Source organism: Podarcis muralis, chromosome 7, assembly GCF_964188315.1.
Source record: "Podarcis muralis chromosome 7, rPodMur119.hap1.1, whole genome shotgun sequence".
Taxonomy (NCBI): Eukaryota; Metazoa; Chordata; class Lepidosauria; order Squamata; family Lacertidae; genus Podarcis; species Podarcis muralis.
Window position 1 is genome coordinate 88042787 of NC_135661.1, and position 11294 is coordinate 88054080.

Consider the following 11294-nt stretch of genomic DNA (forward strand, 5'->3'; position numbering starts at 1 on the left):
AGAAGGGGATGACAGAGGACGAGATGGTGGGACAGTGTTCTCGAAGCTACCAGCATGAGTCTGACCAAACTGTGGGGGCAGTGGAAGACAGGAGGGCCTGGCGTGCTCTGGTCCATGGGGTCACGAAGAGTCGGACACGAATAAACGACTAAACAACAACAACTTCATTTTATCTTCTGACATTCAGCTTCACGGGATGCCCATGGGTTCTCGTATTCTGAGAGAGGGAGAGAAACGTTTCTCTCTGCTCTTTCTCCATGCCGTGCATAACGCTGCAAACTTCTATCACGTTGCTTCTTCCTCCCCTTTTCCCTTGCCTTTAAAGGTAAAGGGACCCCTGACCATTAGGTCCAGTTGTGGCCGACTCTGGGGTGGTGGCGTTCATCTTGCTTTACTGGCCGAGGGAGCCGGCGTACAGCTTCCGGGTCATGTGGCCAGCAGGACTAAGCCGCTTCTGGCGAAACCAGAGCAGCGCACAGAAACGCTGTTTACCTTCCCGCCGAAGCGGTACCTATTTATCTACTTGCACTTTGACGTGCTTTCGAACTGCTAGGTTGGCAGGAGCAGGGACTGAGCAACGGGAGCTCACCCCGTCGCGGGGATTCAAACCACCGACCTTCTGATCAGCAAGTCCTGGGCTCTGTGGTTTAGACAGTCCCAAAAGCTGCAGCCTTAACTCTGTTGATATGGATGCCCCAGCCAGCAGCAATATATCCAGGGGCTCAAAGGGAAATGAAACATCTCTGAGTTTCCCCAACTCGCTTATACAGTGGTACCTCGGGTTAAGAACTTAATTCGTCCTGGAGGTCCGTTCTTAACCTGAATCTGTTCTTAACCTGGAGCACCACTTTAGCGCCTCCCGCTGCCGTCGTGCTATTTCTGTTCTCATCCTGAAGCAAGGTTATTAACCCCAGGTACTATTTCTGGGTTAGCGGAGTCTGTAACCTGAAGCATATGTAACCTGAAGCGTATGTAACCTGAAGCGTATGTAACCCGAGGTACCACTGTGGTGATGTATGGAAGTGAGAGCTGGGCCATAAAGAAGGCTGATCGCCGAAGAATTGATGCTTTTGAATTATGGTGCTGGAGGAGACTCTTGAGAGTCCCATGGACTGCAAAAACGAAGAGCATATGGTTAAACTGCGGAACTCCCTGCCACAGGAGGCTGTGATGCTTCTGAATCCCAGTTGCTGGAAACTGCAGGAGGGGAGAGTTGCTCTCGCACTCGGATCCTTCTTGTGGCATCTGGTTGCCACTGTGAGAACAGGATGCTGGTCTACATGGGCCCTTGGCCTGACCCAGCAGGCTCTTCTCATGTGCTTATGTTTTTAAATGTAATAATAAGGTCAAAATCAATTCAAGTGGGGTAAAGGTAAAGGTACCCCTGCCCGTACGGGCCAGTCTTGCCAGACTCTAGGGTTGTGCGCTCATCTCACTCAAGAGGCCGGGAGCCAGCGCTGTCCGGAGACACTTCCGGGTCACGTGGCCAGCGTGACAAAGCTGCATCTGGCGAGCCAGCACAGCACACGGAAACGCTGTTTACCTTCCCGCTAGTAAGCGGTCCCTATTTATCTACTTGCACCCAGGGGTGCTTTCGAACTGCTAGGTTGGCAGGCGCTGGGACCGAACGACGGGAGCGCACCCCACCGCAGGGATTCAAACCGCCGACCTTTCGATCGGCAAGACCTAGGCACTGAGGTTTTACCCACAACGCAACCCGTGTCCCCATAAAGTGGGGTTAGTTATTTACTATTTAAAGTTCGTGTTCAGTCAGGCTTCGTGGCCAAAGCGAAGCAGAGAGGCTGATGCTTTTGCAGTGTGTGCTTGTGGGCAATGCATGAAGATCCCGATCAACTCTAGTGAACAGGGTCGTGACCCTTGGTTAATGCAAAGGAAAAGGAGAGTGATCTTGCATATTAATTACGGTATATAATTTGTGATCCATATGCACCCTGCAATTCTACTTTACGCCACTGGGTGTCACTGTTACATTGCCAGTTAGTGCTTCCATATGTAAAAAATAATAACGTGAATTTTAATCCGGTTTAGTATTTTAACTTGTATGTTTTAAAGCATTGTTGTTTCCCTCGATTTTATTGTTTTGTCTTTTTGTAAGCAGCTTTGAGGGTTGTTTTTTTTACTTCCAAGCAGAGTATAATTTTTATGGAGTAAATGAATTTTTAAAAATGAATTTTGCAGCAGGAAAAAAAAGATTAATGCACAGCTGGGGGTGCAACAGTATGATTCTCACCAGACAATTATTTTAACTAAATTAAGCAATGTGAGCAGGGGAGGCAGGAGAGCAGGAACCAACCAGAACTAAATCGGTAACGGCCTTAGAGACATAGCTGTCAACTTTTCCCTTTTCTTGAGAGTAATCCTATTTGGAATAAAGGGAGACGTTGACAGCTATGCTTAGAGGATCAGACCTAAGTGCTCCCACCTCCCTCGGAGCCCAGTACCCTCTTTCTCTCATTGCCCAGCCAGACACCCCAGTGGGGTCCCCATAAAGCAAAAGGTCTCTCCAGGGTTTATTCATCTTTTACGCCCAGCAACTGTCGGGCAGACGTGTGCAACCATTGATATCTATCAAGCTCAGTTGGCAGCAATGGCTGTCCAGTGCTCCAGGGTAGGAATCTTTCTCAGCTCTTATTTATTTCACAAAATCTATATACCACTTGATTGTTTAAAATAAAAAAATCAGCAACAACCTCCAAGTGGTTTACAAAAGGGGGAAAAACAATAAAATCAAGTGAAATTTACAATGGTTTAAAACATACAAAAACTTAAAATACTAAACTGTAAAGTTCGCACCAACTTTCTTTTTTTTTAATTTTAAATTTTTATTGAGTTTCCTTTTGCATATATTTGTTACAACCATATTTACATATTTACAGTTTTTGGACCTCCACCAACACATCCCTCATTCATCCATTTAGTATATTTTCACGCATTTTCTATATACTATTGCTGATTTACTCTTAACCTTCACCTCTCTAGTTCTGTCTTACAATATACCTTAAGATATTACAAAGTCTCTTTAAACCCCACTAGCGTTATTTGTTGATCACATATGGTTCCCAGATATTCCGCAAACTTTCCCCAGTCCTCAATGAATTTTTGATCTTTCTGGTATCTTATTCTTCCGGTCAACTTGTCCAATTCCGCATAATCTGTAAGTTTCATCCTCCATTCATTTAGGGTTGGCAATTCCTCCTGTTTCCACCTTTGGGCCATTAGTGTTCTTGCCGCTGTGACAGCATACTGAAACAGTTTGTGGTCTTGTCTTTTTATCTCTCTTCCTGTTATTCCCAGCAAGAAGGATTCTGGTTTCTTAACAAACGAATATTTGAGCATCTTTTTCAGTTCACCATAAATCAGATCCCAGAATCCCCTTACTTTCCTACAGTCCCACCACATGTGAAAGAAAGATCCCTCTTTCTCTTTACATTTCCAGCACCTGTTACACGTCTTGTACATTTTTGATAGCATTACCGGTGTGATATACCACCTGTATACCATCTTCATTACGTTCTCTTTTAGTGCTGTACATGCAGTGAATTTCATATTTACATTCCAGACCTTCTCCCAATCATCTAGTTGTATATTGTAACCAAAGTCCTTGGCCCACTTAATCATGACAGACTTAACCTCCTCGTCTTTGGTTTGCCATTCCAGGAGTATTTTATACATTTTCGAAATTGTCTTAGCATCACTATCAATGATTTCCGACTGGAATTTAGACATTTTTTCAGTATATCCCTTTTCTTTAAGATCTTTGTTGAACATTGCATTTGCCTGAAAGTAGTGCAGCCAATCATAAACCTGGTCTTTAACTTGTTCATATGGCTTCAATTTCCATTCCCCCCCCCCTCTTTCCTTACCAAACCTCCATAAGTTATCCAATTTGGTCTCATGTTGATCTTTTTTACCGCCATTGCCTCTAATGGTGAGAACCAGTGCGGAACTTTAAATTCCAGAATGTTTTTATACCTATCCCATACCTCTATTAGGGAACCTCTGATGACGTGATTTGTGAAACCTTTGTGTACTTTCTTCTTCTCCAGCCATAAGTAGGCGTGCCACCCAAACCTATTATCGAAGCCCTCTAAATCTAATAGATTGTTGTTGTTTAATTTTATCCACTCCTTTAACCAGCACAGAGAGGACGCCTCATAATATAGTTTAAGATCCGGCATGGCAAAGCCACCTCTTTCCCTGGCGTCTGTTAGTAATTTAAATTGTATCCTTGGCTTGCGGCCCTGCCAGATATATCTTGAAAGCGTTCTTTGCCACTCTTTGAACACATTTGTTCCCCTGATTATCGGGATCATTTGAAACAAAAATATCATCTTTGGGAGCACGCACATTTTAATCGTCGATATTCTACCCCAAAAGGATAGTTTCATTCTGGCCCAGGTTTCTAAATCTTTCTTTATTTCGTTCCACATCTGGACATAGTTATTCTGGTATAGATCAATATTTTTAGGGGTCAGCCATATTCCCAAGTATTTAACCTTTTTTGCCACCTCAATCCCTGATTCTCGTTGTAGTTCCTCTGTTGTTTCCTGGTCTATATTCTTAACCATTATTTTTGTTTTCTTCTTATTTAATTTAAGACCAGCCACTTTACCAAATTGATCTATTTCCTCCAAAACCTCATTTAAGCTATTCTTAGGTTCTTCAATCGTTATTACAATATCATCGGCAAAGGCTTTAACCTTATATTCATTTTTACCGACTGTCACTCCTTTAATTTTATCATTGTTTCTTATTGAACCTAGGAGGACTTCTAGGACCATTATAAATAACAACGGCGAAAGGGGACACCCCTGCCTAGTACCTTTCAATATCTTAAATTCCTCGGTATGTATATTATTTACAATCAATTTGGCTCTTTGTTCAGAGTAGATTGCCCTTATTCCGTTGTAGAAATCATTCCCAACCTCCATCCTTTCTAAATTTTTTAACATAAATTCCCACGACACATTATCAAACGCCTTCTCTGCGTCCACAAACATTAGTAAGGCTTGCTTCTCGTTCCTTGCAGACAGGTATTCCAGAATATTTACTATATTCCTGACATTATCTTTCATCTGCCTGCCCGGGAGAAAGCCTGCCTGATCAGCATGTATTACTTCCTGCAGAACCTTCTTTAATCTTTTTGCTAGTATTCCAGCGAAGATCTTGTAATCTGTGTTCAACAGAGATATTGGCCTATAATTCTTTACTTGTGTTAGATCGGAATCTTGCTTGGGAATGAGTGTAATAAAGGCCTCTTTCCATGTTCCCGGAATGTCTTGATGTTTCAATATGTTGTTCATAACTTCCCTTATAGGTACTATTAAGGCGTGCCTCAGTTCTTTATAATAGCTGGGTGTTAAGCCATCTGGTCCTGGAGCCTTCCCTTTCTTCAGTTCTTTTATTATATCCATAATTTCCTCATTTACAATCGGGGCGTTCAGTCGGTCTTTCTTCTCTGACGGGATCCTTTGCACACTTTTCCTTTCTAAAAATCTTTCTGTCTTCTTTGTGTTATTCTTTTCTCTGTTGTTGTATAGATGTTTATAAAAGTCCAGGAATCCTTTCCTAATAGCTTTGGGATTTTCTACTTCTTCTCCATCTAAGATAATTTTGTTGATGGTACTTTGCTCCTTCCTCTTCCTGATTTGCCACGCCAGCCATCTACCCGATTTATTAGCAAATTCAAAATTTTTCTGTCGTAGCCTTTTAATATTTCCTTCAACCTCCCTGTCTATAATCATTGCAAACTGTGTCTGTAGGACTTTGATGTTCTCTTTTATTTTTAGGCTGTTTGGATTCTTAATTAATTTTGTTTCATTGTCCATTATTTGTTTTAGAATTTCTTTCCTCCCCCTTTCTCTGTTTTTGTTCTTGATTACATTTTGTTGGATAAAGAATCCTCTTATTACTGCCTTGCTTGCGTCCCAGACTGTACTCATTTTCGTACCCTTGTCCATGTTGTCCAGGAAGTATTCTGTCAGTTTCTTCTTTGCCTCTTGGATAAGTTTTTGATCGTCCAGGAGATAGTCGTTCAATCGCCATCTAAATGATCTTTCTTCGTACCCTTTAATCTCCATTCTTATTGGATTGTGGTCTGATATTGTTTTTGGTTGGATCTCGATCTGTCGGATTCTTGGAGTTAGCTCATTAGAGACCCAGATTTGATCAATCCTTGATAGAGACTGATTTGGCTCCGAATAGAAGGTGAACTGCTTCTCAAGCGGGTGTCTAAGTCTCCATATGTCAATTAAGTTGAGATTTTTTATCATAGTAAAGAAAGTCCTAGGCAGTTTTCCTTCTCTACTTACACCTCCTTCTCTTAGTCTGTCAGATTTCAGTGAAACTACACCGTTCATGTCTCCCACGAGTATCATTTTTTGATCTACAAATTCCAGCAGTTTATCTTCCAAATTTTTATAGAAATCAGACTTATTTCCATTGGGTGCGTAGATCCCGACAATTATTATTTTCTCGCCTTGCCATTTGATCTGTATTGCAATTATTCTTCCCTCTTCGTCTTTGAAAATTTGTTGAGCCTCAATATTTTTTTTTACATATAGCACGACCCCTCTTTTTTTCCTTTCGTCAGAGGATGTAAATTCACTTCCCAATCTACTATTGATCAATATTTTCTTATGCTTTTTTGCCACGTGTGTTTCCTGAAGACAGATAATATCGAGGTTTTTCTTTTTTAGATATTGTTCAATTTTATTCCGTTTTTTCCTATCGTTCATTCCATTGATGTTCCAAGTCCATAAATTTAACGCCATCTTCCCTTCCCAATTAAAGATTATCTAATTGGTTAGTCTGTCTTCTTCCTGTTCTTCCTCCTCCTCTTCTCCTTCTTCTTCCTCTCCTTCTTCGGATTCTCCCCCTTCCTTTCCTTTTTCTTCCTGGTACCTCCTTCCCAGTAGACCGACACCTCCTGCTGCTCCTCTTTCCTCTTCCTCTTCCACCGTCAGTTCCTTATATCTCCTTTGGAATTTGCTTGTTTCCTCCGGACTGGTAAGTTTATGTTTCTTGTTTTTATAAGTAAATGAGATCCCTTGCGGGAATTCCCATTTAAATTCTATCTTATTCTTCTTGAGAATTTGGACCAATGGCTTGTATGAGTCCCTATGTTTCAACAATCTTACTGGGATGTCTTTAAAGATGATTATATAGTTCCCTTCGATATTTAGTCTTCTTTCTCTGTTTTTTTGAAGAATTAAGTTTCTCATATCTTTATCTTTAAATGTGACCAAACAGTCACCGGGCATTTTCTTTGTTCTGGTTGTTCTTGTTTTGATTCTGAACGCATTCTGGACCGATCTTTCCACCTCTTCTTTTTGTATCGCTAACCATTGAGCTATTTCCGTTGTTAATTTTTCTCTGATATTTTCTCCTTGTGTTTCAGGGACTGCTCTCAGCCTGAGGTTCACCTCCCGTTGCCTCAATTCGTTCATCGCGATTGCGTCCCAGACCTCCTCTTGTGTTTTATTGACTTCTGATAAGCCTGCTTTCAATTTTTCTTCTTCCCGTTTCACTTCCTTCATTTCCACTCTCGTTTTTTTCATTCCTTCTTCCAGAGATTGTGTTCTTTTAGAGACATCTTTAATTAGAGACTTCCGGTTGTGAGCGTCGCCATTGCAAGCGGGGATTTCTTCCCAGTGGAGAATCCCAGGTTTCACGGAGAACTTAGAGGGGTCCTCGGGCGCAGCGACCCTCTCAAACAGTGTCTGGAGGAGGTTCGGACACTCAGGCACCCGCGGAGAGCCATAACGCAGACCACCCGGCCGCCAGGTAACTCCTACGGGGGCGAAGAGAGCGGCGGGGAGGAGAAGCGGGCTGAGGGGAAGCCATAGCTAACTCCGGGAAACGAAGCCCCGAGCTTGCGGGGGGAGCTCACAGCTCTCGAGACTAAGAACTTCGGTCTCAGAACATCTTAAAAGTTAACTTAGACTTTATAAGGAAGAGCCGGACGGAAAATAAGTAAATACGAGACCGGCACTTTCCCCATTCAATTTTGGCGCATTAGGGAAGCAAAGTCGGCAAAGCGAGAATCAGCTGCCGCTGGCGGATATTGAATTTCTCCCTTCTCAAGCCGCTAAAAAGTAACCTCTTGAGAGAGGTGGAAGAACAAAAGAAGAAAAAAGGGGGAACAGAGGACTAATATCTGCTAATATCTGCTATCTAAGGTCCTCAGTGGAATTTTGAAAGAAGAAGTTAAAGCGTAATCGCAATTCTCTCTATCCCTTTAAAAGAAAAAAGAGACTGAGTAACGGAGGGAGCGCTCCACGGCTGTATTGTTCGGCAAGCTTTTCGGATTCCTTTCTTTTTCCTCTTTTTTTTTTGTCTACCCCTCCCTTTGCAATAGAAGACTCTTTTTGATGCTTATTGGATAATTTATAAGGTTCTACCCTACAACGTGGCTTATCAGCTGGCATTGGAGGACTGAGAGACAATTTTAAACACCCCTCGCCTTGATTGTATCATCCTCTGTTTCCTTCCGTTGCCTGCTGGCTAACTATTGGTTATTTACTTTGGCTAACTACCCTGGTTACTAACTCCCAGGGACTTTGGACACCTAGCGGTCAGGAAGATAATTACAATCTTCCTTTTCCTTTTTTTTCCAATTGAAATCCTGCTTGTTTCCTTTTTGCCATTCGGACATTATATGACTACTTCGTTTGAAGGTGGGATCCAAATTAGGCTTACAACTACTCTGAAAGAATATAAAGGACTCGCCTAAATAGGCAGAAAGTTTTGCTTTCCCTCCCTTTTTGTCTCTGGTGATTAAATCTGCAATCTAGAATTTTTGAATTTTTGAATTCTGAATTTTGAATTTTTTTTTTTGTTTTTGGTTTTTTCTCTTTCCTCTCTGCCTGTTTGTTCTGGACGGCATCTGCCTTCCCCACACTTGTTAACAGCGGATAATATTGGAGAGCAAGTAGAGTCTGGACTTCAAAAGGGAGCGACCTATTAGCCGACAAGAAGAATATATACAAATATCTCATTTTTTTTTATTTTATTTTTTAATATATCTTTATATATTTTTCTTATTTTTTTCCCCTATTTTTTCTTATATTTTTAATATTCCGCTTTTTTTCTACCCCCCCTTTTTTTTCTTTTTTTTTTTGTGTGTGTGTGTGTGTGTGTGTTATTCTCCTTATTGGAACATCTTTGGAGTTTGTCAGACTGACCCAACTATTACTTTCGAATCCTAGCTGGAGGTGAAGTTGGAAGCTTTAGGTTAAAGTTTATTATTAACGCTGCTAGGCTAAATTAAACTCGATAAACTAGAGATCCGAATAAGATTCTGGGTGGGGACAAGTGCTGTAAGTGAATAAGGCGGGAATAAAAGGGCAAGGACAATAAGACTGGATAAATTCTAAATTAAAGATAATATTTGGAAGATGTCTCATGTACCTAAGAAAAGTGGGGAAGGTGGAACACCAGGGGACAGGAGAGGGTCGAAATCAGAAGCAGATTTCAAAACAGAAATCTTGAAAATGTTTGGTGAAATTAGACAGAGTGTGAAGAGTATGGAGGATAAATTGGAGCATGTAAATACGAGACTGGAACAGGTGGATCTGAGAATTGAGAAAATGGACCAAAAAATTGATGAAACTGTAAAAGTTCGCACCAACTTTCTAAGCACCTGGACAGGCCTGTCTAAACAAGGACATTTTTTGCAGTCAGCAAAAAGAGCACAGGGAAGTTGCCTGCTTGATGTAAATAGGCAGGGAGTTCCAAAGTGTGGGAATGTTCAGGGCGGCAGGAGAGGATATATTGTTTATTAGTATCCTAATATTAGGTCCGTATAGTTAAAGCCATGGTTTTCCCAGTAGTGATGTATGGAAGTGAGAGGTGGACCATAAAGAAAGCTAATCTCCGAAGAATGGATGCTTTTGAATTCTGGTGCTGGAGGAGACTCTTGAGAGTCCCATGGACTGCAAGAAGATCAAACCTCTCCATTGTGAAGGAAATAAGCCCTGAATGCTCACTGGAAGGACAGATCCTGAAGCTGAGGCTCCAAGACTTCGGCCACCTCATGAGAAGAGAAGACTCCCTGGAAAAGACCCTGATGTTGGGAAAGATGGAGGGCACAAGGAGAAGGGGACAACAGAGGACGAGATGGTGGGACAGTGTTCTTGAAGCTACCAGCATGAGTTTGACCAAACTGCGGGAGACAGTGGAAGACAGGAGGGCCTGGCGTGCTCTGGTCCATGGGGTCACGAAGAGTCGGGCACCACTAAACGACAACAACAAGGTTCTTAGGGATATTTGGCCACTGCCGCCTTTGGCCTGATCCAGCAGGGCTCTCCATATGAAGGTCTACTGAAACAGCAGAACCTCCATGGCCAGGGCAGTCTACCTCTGGGAATGGCAGGAACTGAGTACCAGCATGAGTTTGACCAAACTGTGGGAGGCAGTGGAAGACAGGAGTGCCTGGCGTGCTCTGGTCCAGGGGGTCATGAAGAGTTGGACACCACTAAACGACTAAACAAAGTATCCTTCCTAATTTGCATTAGCCAGTTCCTTTACTTAGCAGAGTTTACACCCCCCTTTTTACATGCACAGCAGATAGCTGGTCGCAGGCTCGTGTGAGCCTCTCACTATTATACAGTTCAGTCTGTCTCAGATTGAATTGTACGTTCCTGGTATGTTCCCTTGAATCCCTCTTAAAAGAATAAAGACGCCACAATCTTATTCAAAGTCAGTAAAATAAGTTTACTTACATCAGTCCACAGTTGGATCCCTGAAGGCAGACTTATTAAAACCTAGCAAAAGTTATTTTGCGTTTCTTGAATCTGTGGTCTCCCCAGCACACCTTCTGCAGCACAACTAATCTGCAAAATAGCTAACTCACTGGTCCCAGGTTGTTAAGGGTTTTATATGCTAGTAGTAACACCTGAAAAAGGACGCGGGTGGTGCTTTGGGTTAAACCACAGAGCCTAGGACTTGCCGATCAGAAGGTCAGCAGTTCAAATCCCCGCGACGGGGTGAGCTCCCATTGCTCGGTCCCTGCTCCTGCCAACCTAGCAGTTCGAAAGCACGTCAAAGTGCAAGTAGATAAATAGGTACCACTCTGGCGGGAAGGTAAATGGCGTTTCCGTGCGCTGTTCTGGTTCGCCAGAAGCGGCTTAGTCATGCTGGCCACATGACCCGGAAGCTGTACGCCGGCTCCCTCGGCCAGTAAAGCGAGATGAGCGCCGCAACCCCAGAGTCGGTCACGACTGGACCTAATGGTCAGGAGTCCCTTTACCTTTAGTAAAGTAATCTGTTTA